The 10,099-nt window shown below is 42.8% G+C and overlaps 2 long non-coding RNA genes across 2 annotated transcripts; both read right to left on the reverse strand.

Annotated features, from left to right (window-relative positions):
• LOC119879218 lies at positions 1-1,034 on the reverse strand. The gene is made up of 2 exons (XR_005387383.1): positions 721-1,034; positions 1-473 (listed from the first exon to the last, which is right to left on the reverse strand). It is a non-coding gene; the product is annotated as an uncharacterized LOC119879218 (long non-coding RNA).
• Positions 1,035-9,021: 7,987 nt separating this feature from the next.
• Positions 9,022-10,003, reverse strand: LOC119879219. The gene is made up of 3 exons (XR_005387384.1): positions 9,755-10,003; positions 9,597-9,667; positions 9,022-9,396 (listed from the first exon to the last, which is right to left on the reverse strand). It is a non-coding gene; the product is annotated as an uncharacterized LOC119879219 (long non-coding RNA).
• Positions 10,004-10,099: the final 96 nt, after the last annotated feature.

Below are 10,099 nucleotides of genomic sequence, written 5' to 3' on the forward strand. Positions count from 1 at the left end.
TGTTGGACTAAGATTTCTCAGATACAACATAAGTATGATCCATAAACACAAAAAATGATGAATTAATCTTCATGAAAATGTACAAGTTCTGCTCTTATAAAGAATAAAAAGACAAGCCACAGATGGAAAGACAATATTTTCAAAATACGTCTCAGCAAAGCACCAAAACTGAGGAAGCAAACCAAGAAAGAAAGAAAAAGACAGGAGTTCCACCAGTCAGAGAGCAGACAGGAGAGGGGTGAAGAATTTCCCAAGACCTTGAAAGGGGCTTGTCTGTCCGCCGAGCAGGAGAGATGCCTGCGAGACCGGTGTTCGCCACAACAGCTGCTGTGTGGTGAGTGTATTAAGAGGAGATTTTTCCACTCGAGGATGAATTTCTGATGGTGAGATGGTTAATCTGATGTGTCAGGTCGCCTGGAGTGTGGTCTCAGAGAGCCGGTCAAACACTTTTCTGGCTGTTCCTCTGAGGCTGGCTTTGGATGAGATCAACTTTTAAATCAGGCAATTTTGCGCAAAGCAAGTCACCCTCCATAATGTGGGTGGGCCCCGTCCAATCGGGTGAAGGCCTGCCTAGAGCAGAGGCTGAGTCCCCCGAGCAAGGGAGAAGTCTGCTCTTCCTGGGCCTCCAGCTGCCGGCCTCCCCCCGGCAGATTTTGGAGTCACCAAGCCTCCACCATCGTGTGAGCCGACTCCTTAAAGTAGATCTACTTACACACTTACCTCCAGTTGGTTCTGTTTCTCCCTGACTCACACGGCTGGCTTTCCAGACCGCGAGGGGTCTGTTGGCCACCGACACCCGGACTGTTAAGCCAGAGTCAGGCGGGGACCACGTTGATTAGGCCTCATCCTGCTTCACGAACCATAATCGGCAGAAATGAAAACTTGTGCGAGCCTGGAAATGGCAAGAGAGCCTCCCAGGTTCCCGAGCTGCACCTGGTGCTTCCGTGTTAGGAAACACCCTCGCTGGCCATCGGTCGGGTTCTGCGGCAGAGCCGCGTCTGCACCGCGGGTGGGAGGAGGCGTGAGTTTGTGTGGGGGAGGCATGCGAGGGGGCGCCAATCTGTCCCTTCCACGCAGGAACGCGGACAGCACCCGAGCCTGGAAACCAAGAAGTTGCAGCAGATACTCATTCTTCAGATACAAGGACGCGGAGAACAGACAAGCATCTCAAAGGGTCCAGAGTGGCTGCTTCTGGGGACAAAGAGTTTGGGGGGGCAGGGACCGAGCAGTGATCACGGCTTCCCTTCAAAGTCCAGAGCTTTTGTCCTACAAATTATAAAGTTACAGCTTATAACCTCTTGGTGTCAGTTTATTAAAAAAAAAAAAATCAGTCGATCGGATATCTGAAACCGTGCCCCATGGAAGACACTGTGCTGGGCTCAGCGGTAGACAGGCAGAGGCAAGAAGAGAATTAATGTCCTCAAAAAGCTTCAGAAGATTTAGGCATTTTCAACCAGAGCAGTCAAATATCTGAACCATGTAATAAACAGTATCAAACAACTGAAAACAAAAAAGTGATACAAAAAAAAAGAATGTGTAACTGGATTGTCTCTGGTCTTCCCAAGACACCACAAACTTAACAAATGCATTTAGGTTTTACTAAAAAGCAAAGCAAATCACCTAAGTCCAGAAAACACTTTTCGTTTCATTTCTTTTCTTTTCTGTTGTCTTCATCAATTTATATGAACCAAATCCATTGTGAAATGAGAGTAGCAAGTATCTCAGAGGAAATAGTTGCTTAACTGTTGGAGGTTAATGTGTGTGAAATTAATCTGGACCTGAATTTTGATGTGATATTTGTATGGAAAGGAGAGTTATTTTTTAAGGTGTTGGAGCCTAGAGCTGTACTGGGTAAACTATCATATGAATAAAATGAAAGCATATATATACCTGCTGAAAAAAAAACAATACAAAAAACGCAAAAGTGCATTGTTTGTTAGAATTTTAGGCTCATTAGGAGAAAAGATAACAATGCTTCAGACTGGAACGTTGCCCTCCATTTTGCATCCATCCACCGGACTACCTGAACACAGCTACAACCTCGTGTGACACATCTCTGCTAGAGAGGAAAGTGTAGCTTGGTATCTCGATCACACAGATATTAAAACAAGTGTATTTTCCTCTCTTTAAACTGATGATGACCTATGCCTAATCCCCAAGCCTATTTCACTGGGTGACAAAACTAAAACCCTCTCAGTCATGCATGAACAGCTATTTATTTTGTTTAAAGCCAGTCAAGTATTAAAGATATGAAACACAATAATACATCTAGATTTCTTCAGTCTAGAAAGATATATCACTATTTGGATGACAGTTCTAGCATACTCGGTAAGCACAAAGGCTTTCTCTAGAATGGATAAAATTAACAAATAACCATAAGGAAATTAAGATTATTTTCAAAAAGAAAATAACACACAGCAGTAAACAGAAAGAGGAAAACTCACTTAGATAGAAGATGTGCTGCTACTTAAGACCAAAATGACAAGTTGTTTCAGAAAAGCACAGCCTTTCCTGGAATTAAGACCAGGGAGAACCGGCCCCTGGATCTCACAGGAAGATCTGACCTATTTGCCGGAGCGGCAACCTGAGCACTATCTTAATAACACAGATATGCATTTTATAAGGTCACTTCTTTGAACATCCTTAAGTGCACGTCACTACCACAAACACTGGGAAGTCCATTCCGCCTTAGAAAACAAAAGCAAGGCAGAGAGGGCAAGGGGCTCTCCTGCGAGGTGCTAAGGCAAGGGGGAGTGGAAGCACACGAGGAAGGGAAGGCAAGGAACGTGCGCTCAGGCCGGCAGGGCAACCGCTGCACAGAGGCCCAGAGGCCGGAGCCGCCCTGCAGCTCCTGAGCACTGGGCCGCAGGAGGAGCAGGGCCGCCACTGCTCCAGGGAGGCTGTGGAGCCAGAGGCAGGCGGGAGCCGGAGAGAGGGATTTCCATCCCCTTGCGGATGAGCCCCGAGAATGAACTCTAACGAGGTCCAAATCCCTTGCCAAGAAAGTAAGGTGGAAACTTCAGCCAACACACGAGGATCCGAGAACCCGACCTTCTGGACCACTGACACCTCTGTTCACTTCCACCAGGAACATTCATCAAGTCGCAGTTAGAAAACACCCATTTCAGTAAGAAAACACTGGTCAGGAAGCAACCAAAGAACATTGAAATTACCCACTTAATTGAGAAAGATTTCCTAGACACTGACAAGATAGCTTTCGTGGAAGATATATGCTTATCTCTGTAGGCACCTGAATAAGTTGTGAGTTTAAATCAGTAACATATAAAGGGAAATTTTCTAGAAATCATAAATAACCTTGGTTTTAGATGAATTGATGTGACTTCTATCTTTCCACAGAGAAGTGATCACTAAGCAGGGCTATATGTCTGTTCGATCCTACTTGTTCACAATTAAACCGTGGCAAATGATCACAAGATATTAATTCTATTCTACCCTGGATACTGTCTGCAGATGGAGAAATGGGAAAAGACAGAAGAGACAGAGTCCTGAGCTCAGGCAACACTGAGGCAATAACATCGGACAACCTCTCACTCCTTAACATAAGCAAGCCGAGGTGTAAAGAAGATATGTTTTCCTCCATTTTGGCTCAAGAGTTATTTCTGGTATAAATATATATATATATATATTTTGCAACAGAAAAGAGCCTATAAACATGTTTCTTCAAATGGGCCATCATTTAAAAAAAAGATAGAAAGGGAAAAAATACTGCTAACCATTGGGGTAAGAGAAGAAATGAGAGGGGAAGACCAAGAAGCAGTGGGCGAGTCATGGTGACAGGGAGCCTGAGGTCAGCAGGCATAAAGTGACCAAGTTTTACCAAGAACACTCCACAGACATCACACGATGGTCACTCAACACAGAGGAAAATATCTGAATGCATCCATGAGAATAAGGTACCCATTTCAGTGGTAGAACAGAAAACGGTATTTACCCTACAGACATTCATAAGGAATAAACACTGAGGAAGATGACGAACCTTTTTTGTAGATAAGTAGACTCCATGTCCAGCACCCAGCATGGAGCCCAATGTGGGGCTTGAACTCAAGACCCTGAGATCAAGAGCAGAAAGCAAGAGTCTGAGGCTTCATCCAGTGAGCCCCCCAGACACCCTGATGATGATCTTTTAATACAGAAAATGAAAGTAATGATGACAACTTAGCCAAAGGAACACAGTTCTTTCTAACGGACAATCAAGTGACAATTCCAGGAGTTAAGCTCATACTCTTCTGATAGGAAAATTTTGAATCTCTTTAGATAAACGTAATTCAGAATATTTATAAACTGTATTATCCTCTCATTTAAAGGTAACCTAAGGTTTTGGGGGTGCCTGGGTGGCTCAGTCAGTGAAGTGTCTCCCTTCAGCTCAGGTCATGATCCCAGGGTCCTGGGATCCAGCCCCACTTTGAGCTCCCTGCTCAGCGGGGAGCTTGCTTCTCCCTCTCCCTCTCCCTCTGCCCCTCTTCCCTGGTATACTCTCTCTCTCTCTCTGGTAACAAAATATTTCAATAAATAAATGTCAGTGAAGTATCTTTTTTTTCGTTTTATTTTTTCATTTTATTTATTTATTTTTTAATGATAAATTTATTTTTTATTGGTGTTCAATTTGCCAACATACAGAATAACACCCAGTGCTCATCCCGTCAAGTGCCCCCCTCAGTGCCCGTCACCCAGTCACCCCCCCCCCGCCCTCCTCCCCTTCTACCACCCCTAGTTCGTTTCCCAGAGCTAGGAGTCTTTATGTTCTGTCCCCCTTTCTGATATTTCCCACACATTTCTTCTCCCTTCCCCTCTATTCCCTTTCACTATTTATATTCCCTGAAATGATGAGACCATATAATGTTTGTCCTTCTCCGATTGACTAACTTCACTCAGCATAAGACCCTCCAGTTCCATCCACGTCAAAGCAGATGGTGGGTATTTGTCGTTTCTAATGGCTGAGGAATATCCCATTGTATACATAGACCACATCTTCTTTATCCATTCATCTTTCGATGGACACCGAGGCTCCTTCCACAGTTTGGCTATTGTGGACATTGTTGCTAGAAACATCGGGGTGCAGGCGTCCCGGCGTTTCATTGCATCCGTAAATTTGGGGAAAATCCCCGACAGTCAGTGAAGTTTCTAATCAACCCAAATTACTGTTAGCAAAGTTGCAAAGACAACTGCATGTGCACATTGGTATGCTTTTTCTCTGGGAATGTTTAGGTTTGGGATACTTTCATGTTTTCAGAAAGAGTTATGTTTCCATCTAAACCAAAAAGCAAGGAACAATGATGCTTTCATAAAATTTTAACATTGCAATACAAGCATTTCTGAAAAAGGAGAAAAAGGAAAGGAGACAAGCAAGACCCCGAAACCTTATAGGGTATCACGTCTTGTCGTCTGGGCCGAACGGTTTACAGTAAACCAGAACCAAGTAGCAGAGCTGCCAGTACTTCTATTGCACAGGGGTCTAGGTAATACCTGGTATGGACAAAAATGGGGGGGGGGGGCAAGATTTTACTTATCAATAAGATCAAAGATACTATGACAAGGAAGATGATGAATCACAAATCCCAAGTGTCCGGTAAAAAGGAGATAGAGCCAGCATCCACGAAAAGAGCTCGGGGATCTGAAACAGGCCTAGGGAAAACCCATTCACCTGAACAAAAGCCCTGACCAATCCTGGGCTCGCCCTGGGGCCTAAAGACTCCCTATGTCAACCACCACACACTCTCTGAGTTTTACAACCTGACTCGATGCCTCCCAAATTGCTTCACTAAGGAAATACTAAGGTTTTTATCGAGGTATTCATTAATTAACAACTTGAAAGAAACAGGTACATTTCCCATGTTATGAAATTATTTAGGTCTTAGACGCTCTGACACGTGGATCCAATTTAAAATCTTCTAGTGGAAAAAGGGGTTGGGGCATAAAAGCCCCCCTGAGACGCTGTCAGGGCAGAGAACTTTGCTGGCCCCTGGACACCACAAACTCGGATTCCCAGTGAGCCTTTTCCCCTCCTGCTATTTACAGTCACTCAGAGCCCAGCTGACCTCCACACAGGGAACTAGGAATGCCATCTCCTTCTATGAGAATATGCACCTGACTCCCACGCGAGAAAAACTTAGCAGGGCTGTTTCAGCGGTGGTCATTGTGCAGAGGCTCATTTTCTCGATTCCTATGAGCAAACTCAGTCATGAAGGTACTTTGGCTTACTATATTACAAACAGAATTACTCCTTGAAAATAAGAAAGACTTTAGAATGAACTTGCAAATTAATCGGAGTCTATTATTTTGGAATGTGAATTGAATGTGTTATGTTTAGTTCTTTATTTAAGTGTACAAGACTTCAGAAATACAGGAGTGTTCTTAGTACCTTTTAAGTAAGTTCATACAAATTTAGGGACAAAAAAAACCCAAAAACATGTTCTTCCGCGAGCCGTCATTTCAGGTATTCTTGAAGTCAAACATATACATTTGAAATGATCTGACTTTGTGCTTAATGACAGTCATGCAGACAAAATTTACCGGTTCATCAAACTATAGTGCAAGTATATGAATTTATTTGTAATAAATTATCATTTTTGCATATATCAGTCAAAGCACAAGGCCTAAACACTTGCAACCAAAATGAATTATTAATTTAATTGTCACAAAACATGAGAGACACCTAAGTCTGGGAAATGAACAAGGGGTAGTGGAAGGGGAGGTGGGTGGGGGGTTGGGGTGACTGGGTGACGGGCACTGAGGGGGGCACTTGGTGGGATGAGCACTGGGTGTTATGCTATATGTTGGCAAATTGAACTCCAAGAAAAAAATTTAATTGTCACAGCCTATTTGGCGAAGTTCTATTACTATTTGCTATAATATGCAATGCATAAGGGGGAGAATCAAATTGAAAACCTAAAAAAGTAAGCCGATTATTTTGTCCTGGAGAAATTAAAATACAGCAAGCTGACAAAATCAGAGCCAAGGCATTCATGTTTTAAATAGGTAAAAACAAAACAAACAAACAAACAAACAAAAACAATGTTTACCTTAACTTAAAGAACAGTTGTGCCCAAAGGGAAGGTTCAACCTGCTGATAAAGAGTTCTTTTGTTTCCAGAAACCATGAAAAGGCCTCAATTCCCTCTCCAAGGTAGGAAGGAGGGTGGAATGGGAGCTCTTTGGCACTGGCTTTGCTACTTGACTGTGACTCTCCCCAGCTAAGCAGGTCTACTGGGAGAGGACACTGCTGTGGGGCTCCGGGCCTTCTGACTTGGTATTTTTGTGCAGAGAGAGGGAGCACCCCAGAAACAGGTGTCCTAAACCAGAAGGCTTCTGAAACACAGAGGTCTTTGGAATAACAATTCAATGGAAGATGCTCAGTTGAGAGGAACTCAACAGCCTGGACTACATGGGGGTCAGGACCCAGAAGACGGTGTATTTTCCCTCTTGAGGTTCCTTTCTTGATTTAGAAGCAAAACCGGATTAATGCCAGGGAAAAGGCTTAGCACCTCTCAAAGGGTAGAAAGACATGCCATGTTTCTCTTGCCTCAGTGTGGCCTCCCTCTACGTGTCAAGGGAGGAAATGAGCGGACACCAGCAAGTGTCCCTGGAGGATACGGAAAAGGTCATGGGAACCAAACAGTACATGTGGGCTCTTCCCCCTCCTGTCATAATACACAAGAGGTGTCTACTGTATTTAAGTCCTTGGAGGATAAAAATATGTATCAGGTAATGAATTTTTCATTGTACGAAATGATGTGAAAACTTATTTAACGTTTTTAAATTCCTAAATAAAAAGCAAAATGATACATTTGAGTTCAAAACATATACTAGTTACACAGGAGGGGAAGGATTTTCTTTTCAGTAATCATCTGATCTGTTTTCATTCAAAATTTATTTGGGGAACAAAATATACGAAGTACCTATATGTGAAGATTCTCAAGGGGAGATAATTAGTACAAGAAAGGACAATGGGATTAGAGTCAGAAAAGTAACAATTCTAATATTGAGTAATAAAAACAACAACACTGAGTAAGTTACTACACATTCCTCAATCTCAGTCCTTTGATCTAAAAACCTGGAATAATGCTGCGCTGCTAATAACAACTCAGAGTGATTACTGAGATCATGCATGTGGAAGCAACAAAAACACGGCATTACAAATGTTTTGCTTCCACTTCCTTATAGACTCATGAAACAAAACTTTGACAAGTTCCAAATTAGAATTTAAGTGATGAAGAATTTGTAGAATTTGAAGAATAATGCGTTCAGGATATGTTAAATACACAGAGTTTGGCTCAAATTAAATATAATGCTGCAAAGAGAAGTACCAGACATCAAAATACAAGGAGTAGGCATACATTACGCTCAGTACTTTGACAAATAGTCACGTCCAAACTAACGTGCTAAAGAAAATACTAGGCCTGCAATAGAAGAGTCAAGCTAAACTGCTTGTAAACACAGAAAATATTGGTAAGAGCATTTTACATTTTTTAAAAAGGCAGTGGAACATTTGTAAATAAGGAAGAGGTCCTTGGAGGTCCTAAGCTGCAGACTTGTACAACAAACTGCATCATTACTGACAACTTAAAAAAGTACTAAAAACCTAAATTTCCAGGAGTGTCTACAGAGTTTCAGATGCCATCCCAGCGGATCCGGGGGTAAATATCCTCTGTCTTTGAAAGAAAGAGAGAGGGATTTTCACTAGCTCTGGGTTGTACATTTTGCAGATTCAAAAAGTTTAGAAGTAGCCATACTCACCTGAGAGCTGACACTGCTCTATCTCTGCTCAGCTAATGGAATTCAGTCCATGTGGTGAAGCTGCTTATGATACGGTAGCAGGAGAGGAAAGAAAAAAGCCTGGCAGTTGAGGACATAATCACTGTGGTGTTATTTCTCATGACACGGCAACCATAGTATTATTTGGGGGAAGACACAAGATGTATTCTTTTTTAGTGTCAGCAATGTTTAATTCTACACTGAGAATCTGAAAATACTGTTTAAAAACTCAAAATAAGAATACAGGAAGAAATAGACGAAGTTTACTTTTTCATCATTATTTTAACTCAAACACATGCGCAGAGGTCAATCCCCTCCGAATAAACTTTTCTACTGTTTCAACTTTATTTCACAATTTCACAAATTCAAAGTCCTTCAAATTGTTGCAAATATTTTTAGATCAGAATTTTCAGAATTCAAAGGACATTAAATGTTTGTGGCAGAGTGGTATGAAATGTCCTATTCAAGGACGGAGCACCACAAACGCAAAACATGATGAACCGGGCAGCTCCGGGGGCTCAGTGGTTTAGCGCCACCTGCAGCCCAGGGCCTGATCCTGGAGACCCGGGATGGAGTCCCGCGTGCTTTTCCCTCTGCCTGGGTCTCCGCCTCTCTCTCTCTGGGTCTATCATGAATAAATGAATAAAAAAAAAAAACATGATGATCTGATTTGATAAACATTCTAGATGTCACATCATTAAACGAGGCCTAAAATGCAAATATAATTGTTTTTGTTACATTTTTAAAATGAGCGAAAATTCTGTGACTATCATAAATAAATAAAATTAAAAAAAAAAAGCTATTTAAAAAATGAGCGAAAATTACCTTTCTTTTGGGGTGCCAACTGCATGATTGCCTAGTACAGGTGTAAGTGCTGATTCATTACAAAGGCAACGCTAAAGAAAGAAATAAGCAGTCATAGAACTAAAACATGACTCTCTGCTAAAAACCTGTGCATGAAGTATTTAAAAACAGGCATTTACATGTGGCTTTGACACGAAAATGCACATTGCAGGGGTGCTCCTGGTGAACAAGAAGCTTGTCTATAGATCCAAGGCCCTGTCACACCTAAAAAAGAATGTAGTAGTGACAGCAGTCGCTTCAGCCCGCTCAAGGCCGGACTTCCCTACAGTCCTCTAGTTTCCTGTAATCAAAAAAACCCCACAGCCCAGGGGAGGAGCGGCGGTTAAAGCCCAAAGTGGCCAAGCAGCAGCGCGCGCCCCAGGCTCCCCGGGCCCCGCCGCCCGCCCAGGCCAGGCCCCCGCGGCGGCGCCTCCGGGCTCCAACGGCCTCAACGGAAGGCGGCGCGGGGGGCAGAGGCGCATCAG

Source organism: Canis lupus, unplaced genomic scaffold (assembly GCF_011100685.1).
Source record: "Canis lupus familiaris isolate Mischka breed German Shepherd unplaced genomic scaffold, alternate assembly UU_Cfam_GSD_1.0 chrUn_S456H617, whole genome shotgun sequence".
Taxonomy (NCBI): Eukaryota; Metazoa; Chordata; class Mammalia; order Carnivora; family Canidae; genus Canis; species Canis lupus.